This window comes from Oncorhynchus kisutch, linkage group LG29 (assembly GCF_002021735.2).
Source record: "Oncorhynchus kisutch isolate 150728-3 linkage group LG29, Okis_V2, whole genome shotgun sequence".
NCBI lineage: Eukaryota > Metazoa > Chordata > Actinopteri > Salmoniformes > Salmonidae > Oncorhynchus > Oncorhynchus kisutch.
In genome coordinates, this window is record NC_034202.2 from 34,838,719 (window position 1) to 34,855,834 (window position 17,116).

The 17,116-nt window shown below is 42.3% G+C and overlaps 1 pseudogene; it reads left to right on the forward strand.

Moving 5' to 3' along the window:
• Positions 1–8,270: 8,270 nt before the first annotated feature.
• Positions 8,271–17,091, forward strand: LOC109878725 (CCR4-NOT transcription complex subunit 6-like; annotated as a pseudogene).
• The last annotated feature ends 25 nt before the right edge of the window (positions 17,092–17,116 follow it).

The following is a 17,116-nucleotide window of genomic DNA, read 5'->3' on the forward strand; positions in this document are numbered from 1 at the left end:
CAGTGGGCATTTTGTTTTAGTCATGATTACATATTGTCATATGAAAGAGATATTGTATAAGATAAGACATTTTGACTTTGTTCAAAGAGATATGACAGAGATATGACAAAATATATTTGACACTGATGGATAAAGGTTTAATAAAAGAAAGTGAGGAAGTTGTAGTTGTATAAACAAGGGTCATTTTTACGTTACATGGTTTATTTTTAAAGCATATCTTTCCATTCATTCATTCCTGCAGTCATGACATGAATATGCATTGCACAAAGAAGGAGAAATATGATGGAGGAATGGTTTGGAAAGCTACAATGTTAAACTTATCCTGAATCATCAGATGGCTGTGAGCTGCTGAGACAGAGGGAAGACAGCAGAAAATACTAACTTTTTCCTCTTTCGCTCTGTACATTTCTGTCTCTGTTCCTAAACAGGGGACACTCATCTTTCCACCCGAACTGCTATAAAACTTCTTCGGGATCAGTGTCCCTTCCACGGGATAAGCTTATATTGTAGGTTCTGATAAGGGTAAGACAATGGAATTAAGCTAATAAGGCATTTATAAGTTATATTCTTCAATTGGAAAGGGAATACCTAGTCAGTTGCACAACTGAATCAGAGAGGAGCGGGGGTTTGCCTTAAATCGACATCAATGGCACCCGGAGAGAGTTGTTGTTGGGGTCAACTGCCTTGCTCAAGGGCAGAACGGCAGATTTTTCCACCTTGCTGGCTCAGGGATTCGAACCAGCAACCTTTCAATTACTGGCCCAATGCTTTTAACCACTAGGCTACCTGCTTAAAATGTAAAAGTCCAAAAAGGAATGTAGCAATTGCAGAAGGCTCCTTTAAAGGATTTAAAACCTCCACCTGGATCTCATGCAATCACATGAAATACTGGGATCAATCAAATTTATTTATAAAGCTCTTCACACAAAGTGCTATACAGAAATCCAGCCTAAAACCCCAAACAGCAAGCAATGCAGATGTAGAAACATGGTGGTTAGGAAAAACTCCCTAGAAAGGCTGGAAACAACAAAGTAACATAGAGAAGAACCAGTCTCTGAGGGGTGGCCAATCCTCTTCTCGCTGTTTCTGGTGGAGATTATAACAGTAAATGGCCAAGATGTTCAAACATTCATAGATGACCAGCAGGGTCAAATAATAATCATAGTGGTTGTAGAGGGTTCAACAGATCAGTACCTCAGGAGTAAATGTCAGTTGGCTTTTCATATCCGACCATTTAGTTAGAGACAGCAGGTGCGGTAGAGAGAGGTAGTGACAAACAGTAGGTCTGGGACAAGGTAGCACGTCTGGTGAACAGGTCAGTGTTCCATAGCCGCAGGCAGAACAGTTGAAACTGGACTAGCAACACGACTAGGTGGACTGGGGACAGCAAGTAGTCATCAGGCCAGGTAGTCCTGAGGCATGGTCCTAGGGTTCAGGTCCTCCGGTGGGGTGGGAGAGGGAGAGGGAGAAAGAATTATAGGAAGCATACTTAAATTCACACAGGACACTGGATAAGGCAGGAGAATTACACCAAATATAACAGACTGACCTTAGCCCCCGACACATAGACTATTGCAGCATAGATACTGGAGGCTGAGACAGGAGGGGTCAGAAAGGCTGAGACACTGTGGCCCTGTCCGACGATACCCCCGGACAGGGCTGAGTATAGCCCACAAAGCTCTCAAAGAATCCCAGAGGAGAGAGGGGAACTGGCCAGGCAGAGACAGCAAGGGTGGTTCATCACTCCAGTGCCTGTCCGTTCAACTTCGCACCCCTGGACCAGACTACACTCAATCATAGGACATACTGAAGAGATGAGTCTTTAATAAAGACTTAAAGGTCGAGACCAAGTCTGCGTCTCTCAGATGGATAAGCAGACCATTCCATAAAAATTTCGCTCTATAGGAGAAAGCTCTGCCTCCAGCTGTTTGCTTAGAAATTCTAGGGACAATAAGGAGGCCTGCATCTTGTGACCGTAGCGTATATGTATGGCAGGACCAAATCAGAGAGATAGGTAGGAGCAAGCCCATGTAACGTTTGTCAGTTATTAGTAAAACCTTGAAATCAGTCCTAGCCTTACCAGGAAGCCAGTGCAGAGAGGCTAGCACTGGAGTAATATGATCACATTTTAGGTTCTAGTCAAGATTCTAGCAGCCGTGTTTAGCAATAACTGAAGTTTAGTTAGTGCTTTATCCAGGTAGCCGGAAGGTAGAGCATTGCAGAAGTCTAATCTATAAATGACAAAAGCATGGATTAGCTTTTCTGCATCATTTTTGGAGAAAAATATTCTGGTTTTTGCAACAGTACGAAGATGGAAAAAAGCTGCCCTTGAAATATGATTGATATGTACGTCAAAAGAGAGATCGGGGTCCAGAGTAACGCCGAGGTCCTTCACAGTTTTATTTGAGACGACTGTACAACCATCAAGATTAATTGTCAGATTCAACAGAAGTTCTCTTTGTTTCTTGGGACCTAGAACAAGCTTCTCTATTTCGTCAGTTCAAAAGTAAAAATTCCACTTCCTTATGTCTGAAACACAGGCCTCCACGGAGGGCAATTTTGGGGCTTTACCATGTTTCATGGAAATGTACAGCTGTGCATCGTCCACGTAGCAGTGAAAGTTACAACTATGTTTCCGAATGACATCACCAAGAGGTAAAATATGCAGTGAAAACTATAGTGGTCCTAAACCTGAACCTTGAGGAACACAGAAACTTACAATTTGTCAGAGGACAAAACATCCACAGAGAAGAACTGATATCTTTACGACAGATAAGATCTAAACCAGGCCAGAACTTGTCCATGTAGACTAATTAGGGTTTCCGGTCTCTCCAAAAGAAAGTGGTGATCGATGGTGTCAAAAGGTCTAGGAGCACGAGGACAGATGCAGAGCCTTGGTCTGATGCCGTTAAAAGGTAATTTACTATGTTCATGAGTGCAGTCTCAGTGCTATGATGGGGTCTAAAACCAGACTGAAGCGTTTTGTATACATTATTTGTCTTTAGGAGCTTGGTACACATCCGGTGGATAGGGAGCCATTTATTATGTTCAACATAGGAGGGCCAAGCACAGGAAGCAGCTCTTTCAGTAGTTTAGTTGGAACAGCTTGAAGGTTTAGATGCCATGACTTTTTTCATGAATGTGTCAAGAGATACAGGATTTAAAAACTTGAGTGTCTCCATTGATCCTAGGTTCTGGCAATGTTGTGCAGACTCAGGACAACTGAGCTTTGGAGAAATACGCAGAATCAAAGAGCATTCCATAATTTGCTTTCTAATGATCGGGATCTTTTTGTCGAAGAAGTTCATTGTTCTTATTCTCCTTAATAATTAAGTTGGAAAAATAGGATGATCAAGGAGCAGTGAGGGCTCTTCGATGGTACTGTCTTTCCAGTACTGGGAGAAGAACTGACTTGCCTCTGATTCAAGATTCTGTTGTTATATGTCTGATTTTCATGTTTTTCATTATTTAACTAGGCAAGTCAGTTAAGAACAAATTCTTATTTACAATGAAGGCCTACGTCAGACAAACCCAGACGACACTAGGCCAATTGTGCGCCGCCCTATGGGACTCAATCAAGGCCGGTTGTGATAAAGCCTGGAATCGAACCAGGGTTTGTAGTGACGCTTCTAGCACTGAGATGCAGTGCCTTAGACCGCTGCACCACTCAGGAGACCATGTGATGGTTATTATTGCAGACATCATTATCCACAATCTAACTTCATTGTTTTTAGAGGAATGTGGATTGTTCCTTTCGTAAAAAATCACCAAGTCACAGCCTAAATGTAATGAAAAAGGTGACTCTTTTCTCAAAAACTTTAGCAACTCTAAAAAGTACTTAATCCCAAACTCACAACGGATCCATGAGTAACCTCGTTTATTAGTGAAAGGCTGAGTAAAGCCTGAGTCGAGAGGGAGGAGAGAAGCCCTAATATTCTAACTTTTTTATCCGCATCTAACAGAAGAATTTGTGGAGGATCAGAGGCTTAGGGTGGTGCCTAGAGATGAGCAAACTGAAAAATAGATGCTGTGCTACAGTCAGTCTGGATGAATTTGAGGCTTTTGTGTCCTGCTCTACTGGCAATGTGTGCTGCTGTAGGATGATATGACAGACAGCCCTGAGACAATCTCCTACACACTGAGAGAGAGAGAGAGAGAGAGAGAGAGAGAGAGAGAGAGAGAGAGAGAGAGAGAGAGAGAGAGAGAGAGAGAGAGAGAGAGAGAGAGAGAGAGAGAGAGAGATGCCTGAGGAATTAAAATAGCACTTGAGTAGGCTCAAATGTCCCACCCACACATGCGGCGTTGCACCTTACCGAAATCCCAGAGTCAAAACATGTATCACATGTCATGTATCAGATGTCATGTGTCAGATGGCTATGAAACATTCCTGTGTAACTCACTACCCTTGTAATTAGGAATTATGAGTTAGACATCACAGACTTTGCTGAGCATGTATCAGACATTATGTAAAAGGTGTATGTGCGCATGGGCTTGTAACTTGACAGGGCTTGTAATTAACTCATCATTATGTTGCAGTTAAAAATGCAGAATATACATATTCGTACATCACCTATGTTTTTCTCTTGATGGTAGCTCTTGAATATTGCACAGCAGTGCCAATTCAAACATCTGCTATTTTCTGCTGCCCCCCACTGGGGCCAGAAAATATTGCACTGCTCATGAGAATTAGGAATTGTACATTTGCACTGATTTGGTAGACTAGCCAACGATGGTGGAGAAATGAAGGCAACTCACTCAGGCTGTTAACCATTGGAGGCATGAGGACTGCAGATGTGGCCAGGGCAAAAAATTGCAATGTCCTTACTGTGAGAAGCCTAAGACAGCGCTACAGGGAGACAGGATGGACAGATGATCATCCTCGCAGTGGCAGACCACGTGTAACAACACCTGCACAGGATTGGTACATCCGAACATCACACCTGCGGGACAGGTACAGGATGTCAACAACAACTGCCCGAGTTACACCAGGAACACACAATGCCTCAATCAGTGCTCAGACTGTCCGCAGTGGGCTGAGAGAGGCTGGACTGGGGGCTTGCAGGCCTGTTGTAAGGCAGGTCCTCACCATACATCACCGGCAACAACTGGACCAGGCAGGACTGGCAAAAAGTGCTCTTCACTGACGAGTCGCGGTTTTGGACTGAGCTTGTTGTCATTGCAGGCAATCTCAATGCTGTGTGTTACAGGGAAGACATCCTCCTCCCTCATGTGTTACCCTTCCTACATGCTCATCCTGACATGACCCTCCTACCAAAGCAAGGTACTGTGGGGTGTTTGTTTTGATGGTAAGATGCTGGCTATTCTTTATATTATATTAGTCCTATTTTCTGTGGTTATAACATATGAAAAGTGATTATTTCTGTGCTTGTAGCACACTTGTTATTGCTCATACTTTTCTTGTTTATTTATCTTGACACTTTTTGGTACCTATTTTCTACAGTTTTTACACAACATACACAATTCATACATCAAACTCCTGCAGAGCTGGATGCTGATGTGACATGCTGTGACTTCTTGGGGGGTCACGTCTTCTACATCATCCTGAAATATATATATTCTTTGTTATTATTTACTATTATCATTGTTATCATAACTGTAAAATTAACAACCTACTCTTTCTTAACTTACAGCACACTCTGTACATTTCAATGGAAGCACAGTGTGATTTCACTGAGGTATGTATAAATTCTGAAATTCTCATCACTAGTGGATATAAGTTTTTTGGGGATACCCGTCCGATTGTGTGATTTTCTTTCACAAAGGAAAACATGCAGCATATTAGGCGACGGTGGTGCCATGTTCTCCTGCAGAACTTTCCCAATGCCGCCAGTCTAGAACATTATAAAAACCTTAAAATCACTTGTTTCACTGTAGCCAGACTGTACTGAATATATGTTCATATTTAATGTCTGTCATTCACTCACTAAGGTCTGAAGAAGAGATCGAAAAAGGCGGCGAAAACAAAACACACTACAGGTAGGAGGTGTCAAATGATGAGTGGTATAGTCATAAACCAATGTTTAAAGACTTAACCCCCCCCCCCCCCCCCCCCCCCCCCTCTCCAATATATTTCAGGATTATGTAGAAGATGTGCCCCCCCCCCCCCAAGAAGTCACAGCATGTCACATCAGCATCCAGCTCTGCAGGATCAGGTACTGTATAGGCAAAAAGCTAAAGTAAAGTGCATTATTGTACACATATCCCTAGAAGTTCCTTTACATTACTTAATGACCACAATTTGTTTTCTTTCTAGACGATACTGAAAACAAAATGCATGGCGAACTGGGAGCTGTGAACTGGGTATGTAGTCTATTGTGTGTAATGTTGAAGGCTTGATGCATGGCAAGATATAATAGTTGAGATGACTTGTTGAGTAGTTATAGATATCACTGAAAACCCCTTTAGTAATAGTGGCTTTTGTTTGCATGGTGGTATTGTGATAGTTGGGTGTAATATGTCTTAATCACCCAATAAGACACAAGTCTTAATATTTATTCTTCCTTTTTCTTCAAGAAAGCAGATGTTCTTCTAAGGGACACCCTAGAGGCAGCAAGGTGGTGTGAACTGCAAACATTTAAAGGCACCGTTTCCCTCCATAGTGTAATTGGGATGGACGGGGAAGACCGCATTCATGTTCCAGTTACAGAGAGATTATGAGATGTTCTATGTGTTGACAACAAGAAAATGACTATCTTTGCCTCTTTTGAAGAGCAGGGTTGAAGCCATTTTTGAGGAGTGGTCAAACCTTGTTTTTGTCTGCTGTGTTAATCGTTTCAATTGTTAATTGTTTTTATGTTGTTTACTAAAGATGACGTAGAAGTCACCCGAGTCTCTTTTTCAACCAGCTCAGGCGTCACACAATCACAAATAGCGATAAAATAAATCACTTACCTTTGAAGATCTTCCTCTGTTTGCAATCCCAAGGGTCCCAACTACACAATGAATGGTCGTTTTGTTCGATGAAGTCCTTCTTTATATCCAAAAAAGTCTGTTTAGTTGGCATCATTGATCTCAGTAATCCACTTGTTCAACATGCATACAAACAAATCCAAAAATGTACCATTAAAGTTTGTCCAAACATGTCAAGCGATGTTTCTAATTAATCCTCAGGTACTCTAATATCTAAATAAATGATCATATTTAAGATGGAGAATAGTATGTTCAATAGGGAAGATAAATAGCTAAGAGCGCACACCTCATTCACGCGCGCAACAAGACTAGTTTTCTAATGAGAGACACCTTGGAAAAACTACAACTATTTGTTCATTTTTCAAGAAACAAGCCTGAAACCCTGTCTAAAGACTGTTGACATCTAGTGGAAGCCATAGGAACTACAATCTGGGTCCTATTTATTTGTATATCCCATAGGCTAGCATTGAAATGGCCTGTGACCTCAAAAAACTAATTCCGGATGGATTTTCCTCTGGTTTTTGCCTGCCATATCAGTTCTGTCATACTCACAAACATTATTTTAACAGTTCTAGAAACTTCGCAACAGCGCAGCGCCTCTTCAACTTCAGGAGGCTGAAGAAATCTGACAAAGTTTTACAAATGCACAATCGAGAGCATCCTGGTGGGCTGTATCACAGCCTGGTACAGCAACTGCACCGCCCTCAACAGCAAGGCTCTCCAGAGGGTGGTGCGGTCTGCACAACACATCACCAGGGGCAAAATATTTGCCCTCTGTGACACCTACAGCACCTGATGTCACAGGAAGGTCAAAAAGATCATCAACGACAACAACCACCCAAGCCACTATCTGTTCACACCGCTATCATCCATTATTCATATCACATGTATATACTGTATTTTATACCATCTACTGGACCATGCCTATGTCACTTGGCCATCGCTCATCCAAATACTTATATGCACATATTCTCATTCCCCCTTTAGATTTGTGTGCATTAGGTAGTTGTTGGGGAAATTGTTAGATTACTTGTTAAATTTGAGTGTATTACGTAGTTGTTGGGAATTGTTAGATTATTTGTTAGATATTACTGCACTGTTGGAACTAGAAGCATAAGCGCAAGTACCGATTTATATAACATTACTTACGATCTTCAAAAACGAAATATGTTTGTATTCAACGTGTGCCTTGCACAATCGTGTGTGTTTTGTATTCAGTGTGTCAAACCTCAGATGGACCAACAACAACAAAAACGGTGGGCGGGGTCAAAGGAGCCCAGCCCCTAACTGCACACTACAGTCAGGGGAACTGTGTTTGATGCGAACTACATATGGTTTTGTACCAGCAGACACAGTTTGGAGGCGTTGTACGAGTAAATGGCCCAATGGCCTTGGTCGTCTCATCAACGGCCAATTATCACACACCAACATTCTGACGGACGCCATGATTCTTGTTTTCCTTCAGTGGGTAACAGCTGACCCAAAGTTAATTAGAAAAACAAAGGAAACGTAACGTACTCGCCATCGCTGATTGGTATGCTCATACAAGTAGCTGAACCATCATATTCTCAGTCATAGATACGCATTTGTTTGTGTACGAAAACGTTACTTTTACGAGACGTACGAGCTAGATAGCTAATACCAGTCAGCTAAACCAACACGAATGCTAACCCAGTTAGCTAACAATAAAAAATGGGTAGCTAGCTGGAACCCTAACGCTAGTTGTCAAACTATATAAACTAGTTATCCAGCTATATAGCAAAACGTGCTAATCCATGAGGGATAGCCACATTCCCTCGTTGCTACTTTTAACTATTGGTTTCTGTTTCGCTAACTAACGTTAGCTAGCTAACTAGACTCTGAAGTCAATCTAGAAGTCGAGGAAGGCTGAAGTATTTGATAGCTGATATCTGGCTAGCTATGTAAACGTACTCGAAAGGCTAGCTAACTAAACTAGCTATCTCTGAAGCTCATATGGCTCAATGTAATTAAGCCAATGTATATAAACTTTACCCAGTATGCAAATCAAGCCGAATGGCAAAGATAGCTGCATTTGTGTTGAACTAACAAAGTTAGATGGATCAGTTAACTGTCATAGTTGCTAGTTATCATGAAATGTTGGTTTGGATGGCATGTTATTTTTTTTGTTGTTATTAACTTTAGGTAGCATATGCTACGACATTAGTTAACATTAGCTTACCAGCTAACGTTAGCTAAACCAGTAGCCAATGCCAAAAATGAACTATTATGGAAATTAGCTAGCTTACTAACAACTTGCAAGATGCAATCCGTTAGTCTTTGACCTCAATCTGTCAGAAACAAAGGTTTGTGAACTTGTTAGCCACACTGTCAACGTGATGGCAAGTTATTTTATGTATCAGAAATAATTAACGTTAGTATGTTAGTATGTGTGTTTATGCTTACTGACAGCACAACCCCCTCCTAAACTTTCCTGAAGTTAAAATGTGATTTACAGGAAGGTCTTGTTTTTGTCATTATTAAGAAAGCTAGGCTAGCTATTTTATCAAGTCTTTGCTTTTGTGGTAGCTCCTAAACTCAACACGTGGATCTTGCAGTTTGTACCATCTTGACACATGTCCCTTACAGTGTCAATCTGTTTTTTCTGATTGTGTTAAGATGTGTCTTGATTTTAGAATTGAAGCAAAATAATTTGTGTATACGTGTTTTTCTATGGCTCTCTTATTAAGAGTGCTCATTCATCAGCCTCTTGTTTTTTCATCTTAATTTAAGGTTAGTATTAGCCATAAGGTTAGCAGTGTGGTTAAGGTTAGGATGAGATTTAATCCGATTTTAAGAGAAATTGTAGATAGGGTTCATGACTTTGTGGCTGTGGTAACTACTGACGACCATTTGGCACAGGGTCTGAATCTGTGGCGCTGAACATATCCATGTTAAAAACAACAAACTTAAAGAATATTTCAGTGAGTGCAGCTTTTTCCTTTCTTCAAATAACTTTAGTCAAAACAAACTTGCAAAGTACTGTATTGAAGTTGCATTATCTTAGACTCATGTTTTTTTTCCCCCTCACAGGTTTGTAAATATTAGGTGTTCTAGGAATTCATGTGTTAGGCTATTTGCATATGAGTCAAAATCTCCAGGATAGCTCTTTGAGGGTATGGTTTCAAATGGATCATGCAATGTATTTTTGTATAAAAAAAAATAGTGTTACAGGGATGCCCAAGGAAAAATATGATCCGCCTGACCCGAGGCGGATGTACACGATAGTGTCCACTGAGGAGGCAGCCAATGGGAAGAAGTCATACTGGGCTGAGCTCGAAATCAGTGGTGAGGACCAGTTGGGGCGGCATTACATGCTATAGCATCAAATACAGATGAAACTGTTTGGCTTAGCGCATGTCAAAAAGCTCATTGTGGTGACGGCGTTAGAATCTATTAGTCACTTCACCCCTAACTACATGTACAAATGACCTCGACTAACCTCTACCCCCTGTATATAGCCTCATAATTGTTTATTGTGTTACAATTTTTTTTTAAGTAAATGTTTCCTTAAACTATTTTCTTAACTGCATTGTTGGTTAAGGGCTTGAAAGTAAGCATTTCACGGTAAAGTCTACACCTGTTGTATTCGGTACATGTGACAAAATACAATTTGATTTGAAGGCTTCCAACACGTAAGCCTATGCACTGGAGGTTGGTGGCAGCTTAATTGGGGAGAATGGGCTCGGGGTAATGACTGGAGTCGTAGCAAACACATGGTTTCCAGGTGTTTGATGCCATTCCCTTTGCTCTGTTCACTATGTGCCGTTCTCCCCTCAGCAACCTCCCGTGGCCTAGTAGGTGTGTTCTTTATTTCTATTTAAATTACTGTACTGTATTTCTGTGCTCCTGTTTTCACGGACTCTCTTGTCCCCTCATTCCCCCACTCGCCTGGGCAGGTAAAGTGAGGAGTCTGAGCACCTCGTTATGGACGTTGACTCACCTCACTGCTCTTCATATCGGCGATAACTCCCTTTGTGGTATCCCGCCTGATATTGCCAAACTTCAAAACCTGGTGTACCTGGACCTCTCATCCAACAAGATCAGGAGCCTGCCTGCCGAGCTTGGCGACATAGTGTCTCTCAGGTCTGTCAGTCTACAGTGGCGACATAGTGTCTGTCAGTCTTCAGTGGCGACAATTCAATGTGCACTAAGTGATGCTAGTTTGGAGAACTAAAATCCACATTACTGTTATTGTCTTCCACATGAGAAATGATATGCGCTAACAGCTATTAATATGGCCTGTTAAAGAGAAGAGTTTGATGTTCCTCTTTTACAAAATAGCATTGGAATTAACCTGCTTTCTGTTTCATTTAACCCCTTTCTACAATTCTCATGCTTCAACCCCTGTTGTCCTGAGTTGTTTCCATTATAATTCGAAATGATAAGTGTGTGTTCATTCAGTTAACATTGCCATTTCAGAGTCTAGGGAATTTAGACTGAGAGCACATTCTATAAAGGAGATGGATGAAGAGACATTTCAGGCTCCCATGTGTGGTATTGCATATCCTTATTCCTCATTATTATTGACATTGGTAATAGCTAGTTACTCTGTTTCAAGGACATTTTTGTTTGTATCGCTCCTGTGTATTCGCTCTTCTGCACCTGACCCTCAATGAAACATTGCTCAGTAACTGGCTGAGCATACATGGAAATGTCCTGAACAGATACTTATTGATTGACAGAGGATCGTTATGTGTTACTTCAGAGGGATTTCTACAGCTCTGGTGACTTGACAAAAGCCTTCACATCTTTGATTACTTTCTGAATCTTATTCTGTCCCTAGCATCCTAAAACACGTCTGTCTTACCTCTTCTACAGGGAACTTATTTGAAACAACAACCAGTTGAGGGTTCTACCTTTTGAGCTTGGAAAACTGTTTCAGTTACAAACACTGGGATTGAAAGGTAAGCTTTGCTTCATACTCATTTATGTTTTGGTTGTTTGGGTTTTGTAAATTCATAGGGATTTGAAATCTTGCATGGATTTTCTCTAACAATTCCCTTGTGTAGTTTTAGCTGTAATAATAATCTGTGTATGCCTATTTGGTTGCTCAGCCAAGTGATTTCCAGAGTAGAGGTCACAGAATGAGAGATGTGGCATTGTTTTCATTCTGCATCCTTGAACTGTGTAATATCTTCTGTGTGGTGTCTCTTCATTTTCTTTCTGTTTCCTCCGCAGGAAACCCACTTGCACAAGAAATATTGAACCTCTACCAGGAGCATGATGGCACAAGGAAACTGCTCAACTACCTTCTGGGCAATCTGTCAGGGATTAAACGAGGTGAGTCCAAATACAAGAAATGGATGTTGTTGTTCCTGTGTTGTGTTGAATTGTGAGTGTGTTAGTTAGCAGGTATTAAATAAGTTGCTTTTCTTTGACATTGGGTGAATGGAATGACTTGGCAGTTGTTAGTTGATCTTGATGATCCTATTCAAGAGCAGTGTCAGGATGACTCATGTTCCCCCTATCTGTCTCAGTCAGCTCAGAGCAGCCCCCACCCAGATTATGGATTGTTTAGTCCGAGCCGGACCGGGCAAGAACAGCAGGTAACAAACTCATCCACCCTTACACATCACTTGCAATGCCTATTGACAGCCACATATCAACACACATTGTTGTGTGTGTGTGTGTTGATCATATTCAGAGCCATAATGAGACTTGGATAATCTCCTGTTTACGTCCCTATGTCCTTTGCTAGCCCTGTTCTCAGTGATGTGCTACAACGTGCTGTGTGATAAGTACGCCACTCGCCAGCTGTACAGCTACTGCCCCTCTTGGGCCCTCAACTGGGAGTTCAGGAAGAAGTCCATCATGCAGGAGATCCTGAACTGCAGTGCTGACATCATCAGCCTACAGGTGGGCAGACGGACACACTGGGATTTAATACTGACCGCTGCAATGAATTATTACACGTGCGTGGTACAATCGGTCTACCATCAGATGGCCGGACAACCGTGTCACGTTAGAATGACATCTGTTGGACGAGAATGGGGGTTCGAGTTCCATAGTTTACAGGTCCTATACTTTGAATAATGCACCTTCAAAATGTACACTAACTGGAATTGTCCTGGTTTTTCCTTAACAGGAAGTGGAAACAATTCAGTACTACAGCTATTTCCTGCCAGAGCTGAAGGAGCAAGGTTACGAGGGCTTCTTTCGCCCTAAGTCCCGTGCCAGGACCATGTCAGAGTGCGACCGCAAGCATGTGGACGGCTGCGCAATATTTTACAGAACCGAAAAGTGAGTTGACACCACACTGCCAACTGTCAGGCCTAATTAGATTGTGAGCTCACATATGTATTAAGGATGTTAACGGTTAATCGGTTAGCCGCCAAAAATACGTTTGAGCGGTCATGCTTATCGGTCCATAGTTTAATCTGCATAATTTAGTGGTATTAAATTGTCACCTGTGTATTTTCTTTCGTCATCATGCATCTTATTTATCACACACTCACAGCATACAAGACTAGTTTGAGGAGAGGAATGTCCTTGCAGCTCTTCACTGGAGTGAAACATTAATTGCGCAACAAATAACAATTCTAAATGCAATCGTGTGTAAAAAACAAAAATACATTTTGATAGCCACAAATACAAAAGGAGCTTTTTTTCATTTGTCAATCAACTTGAAAAGCAAGCGCACCTCCCTCTTGCCATTCAGGTGCGTAGGCTATAGTCAACGGGAGGGAGGCTATCAGCGCGTCACCCACCACTTTGCAATGTGAGCTTGAGGCAGTAATTGTCTGAAAGCTGAACGTTTTACTTTACTTCATATAATGAGGCATGTCTTAAAATCTTTCCATAGAAACATGGAGGCAAATATCTTATAAAGACTTCTTGATGCTATTAACCAGCATTTCTCTCCTGTTCCATTGGTTTCCACATCAAATGTCTTTTGTTGTCCTTGGAGCCAAAGGCACGATCCTGGTCATATTAGCAACACATCCTAGTTGTTGTAGATTCCCCCTCTAAGTTTCTAGTGGAGAGTTTCATCTCTGTCACATTTTGGTCTGCTGTTTAGAACTGTGTTTTCCAGCTAATTTCATTTTGGTCTGCTGTTTAGAACTGTGTTTTCCAGCTAATTTCATTTCGGTCTGCTGTTTAGAACTGTGTTTTCCAGCTAATTTCATTTCGGTCTGCTGTTTAGAACTGTGTTTTCCAGCTAATTTCATTTCGGTCTGCTGTTTAGAACTGTGTTTTCCAGCTAATTTCATTTTGGTCTGCTGTTTAGAACTGTGTTTTCCAGCTAATTTCATTTCGGTCTGCTGTTTAGAACTGTGTTTTCCAGCTAATTTCATTTCGGTCTGTTCACATTGCACTCACCTTTCTGTTCTGCCTCTCCTCTCCTCTCAACGGTCTGTTCTGACTCTCCTCCTCTCTACTGTAGATTCAGCCTGGTACAGAAACACACAGTGGAATTCAACCAGCTGGCTATGGCCAACTCTGAGGGCTCTGAGGCCATGCTCAACAGAGTCATGACTAAGGACAACATTGGTGTGGCTGCGCTTCTAGAGGTGCGCAAGGAGATGATGGAGCAGTCTGGTAGGTCTCACCACACGTGAAAGAAGTGGGAATTCCATAGGGCTTAAATGTTTCCCATGTAGAAACGCTGCTGTTATGCTGTGTGTTTGTCCAGCGGGGAAGTCTCTGCACGGCGTGGAGAAACAGCTCCTCCTGGTGGCCAACGCTCACATGCACTGGGACCCGGCATACTCAGACGTCAAGGTGGTCCAGACCGTCATGTTCATGTCTGAGGTGAAGAACATCGTAGACAAGGCTACACGCAGCCTCAAGCTCTCCTCCATCACCGGGGAGACCAACGCCGTCCCACTCGTCCTGTGTGCTGACCTCAACTCACTGCCTGACTCTGGTGAGTGGATGACTGGACTGGCTCAGTTGAATAAGTGAGCGTGCTCTAATGTAGTGACATTTGTAATGCCTGGTGGTATGTGTATGTTTGCGGGCTTGCAGGTGTGGTGGAGTTCCTGAGCTCGGGTGGAGTGGACAGCACCCACAAAGACTTTCAGGAGCTGCGCTACATCGACAGCTTGACGAACTTCAACTGCAACGGAAAGAAGGACACGTCCAACGGCAGGATCACCCACGACTTCAAGCTGAAGAGTGCCTATGAAAACGGCCTGATGCCTTACACCAACTATACTTTCCACTTCAAGGTGAGACTGTCACGTCTTCCGTCTTCTGTGTAGCACGTTCTTTTTTGCGTTGGTGTAAATTTAGCGTCAAGCTGTCTGGAATGTTCTAAAAGCCTGGGCTATTATGAAGGCTTGGGTCACACTGATTAATCTTCTCCAGCCCGGGTGATGTGAATGTATTGCCATCTAACGTGCTTTTCCTCTCTGTGCAGGGCATCATTGACTACATCTTCTACTCTCAGCCTACGCTCAATGTGTTGGGGGTTCTGGGTCCCCTGGATCCTCACTGGCTCCATGAGAACAATATCAACGGCTGTCCCCACCCCCACATCCCCTCCGATCACTTCTCTCTGTTTGCACAACTGGAGCTACTCTTTCCCAGCCCGTCGTCAGTCAACGGAATCCACCTGCCAGGGCGCAGGTAGTTTTCAGAGCCACGAGGGAGCTGACGCTCTAATCTTGTTCTATTTTTCCTGCAAAGTCGATTATATTCTTGGATAAATCTATGTACAATCAGAGGGGGGGGGGGGGGGGTGTACGGCCATCATTCCCCCCAAGGATTTTAACGGAAGCAAAAGCTCACGGCAAGTCTTTACCTCCTTTCCTGGGCACAATTTGATGTTGTATTTTTTTCCCGCGTCATATCACACTTTGCAGTCCTTGGTGTTATACAGTTTTTACATCACCTACAGATAAGTTGTTGAATTATTGTGTGGCAAATGGTCAAATCTAAAAGTGAGATATTTTGATAGGGAAGGAGTCGTGTCACCACACTCCAGCCCGAGCGAACAGGTACATCTCATGATGCCACCGATCAACTAGATAAACCCACGAGGCCGATATACCTGTTTTTAACCAGAGTCTGTGTCCGCCTCTACGACTCCAAATCCATTCCCATGCATTGCTGTATCTTGCCATTAAGGTGTGTTGAACAGTGTAGCAGGTTTGGAGGTGCTGGAGAGAGCAGGCCAAATGTTGTTTTTCCACTCGCTGATGCGGAGACCACCTCTCCAGGTGCTAAAATCCTGTCCTCTAACTCAGCGGCTCCATTTTATACTGAGTGGCGCAATCGCTCTGTGCAGCTAAGGCACAACAGCATTTCCAAACTTCTTTGAAATACTGCTGTAAAATGTCTATTACAAGAGGAATGGTGCCGTAACAGTGATGATGCATGTACACATTCCGGCTTGTAGCGTATCGAGACACACAGGATTAACACCTCACTCCTGCTCTGTTTTTATAGTCTAATATGAACAGGGCACAATTAAGGGACCACCTTTTTAATGTTTCAAAGCATTTTTTACTTTTAATCACACATCAAGTGCCATACAGAGCCATCATTTGAATCTAGCGTCAGATATTCAAATATTACGACAACCACCTGTTATTCACTCAGTGACCATTAGTGGTTCTTAGTGACGGGGCTTAGGGATTTAGAAAAGGGAAAATGGGCAGTCTGACTTGACAGCTTCCCAACATGTTGTCCTAGGCCAGAGAGCCCATCTCTGACCGCATAGCTGTGTAGCCATTTGGAATTGGTCAGGGTCCAAGTTGTGTTAAGTTGCATTATGGTTTAAAGCTGGGTGGACAGCCCCCTAGAAACATGCTCTAACAGACAGAGCTGTAAGCAAATGTGAATTGTAAAGACATCCACGCTGTAAACAGGGTTATTCCTTTCCATTACTAATGGCTATTTGTTGGATACAGAAACTTGGACTCAACTTGATTGTATATGAACTGCAGAAGTCATAATACGCTGTGTTATTTTGTACCTGTAAGTATGGCCAGTTTTTGCAAAAATGATTGTATTGTAAATTTTAAGGCAAAATTTGTCTCCATTTTAAAGTTAAAGAAATGTAAAAGTCCAGCTTGTACAATCATTTTTTTTTTCTTTCAGGTTTCCGCTGTTGAAATTTGCACTCAGCCAGGTTCCATTTCCCCGATGAACCACTTGTTTTTCTTTTTTCAAATAAATATTGAATGCATTTCACAGAGGCAGGTTTATTGCATTGTTG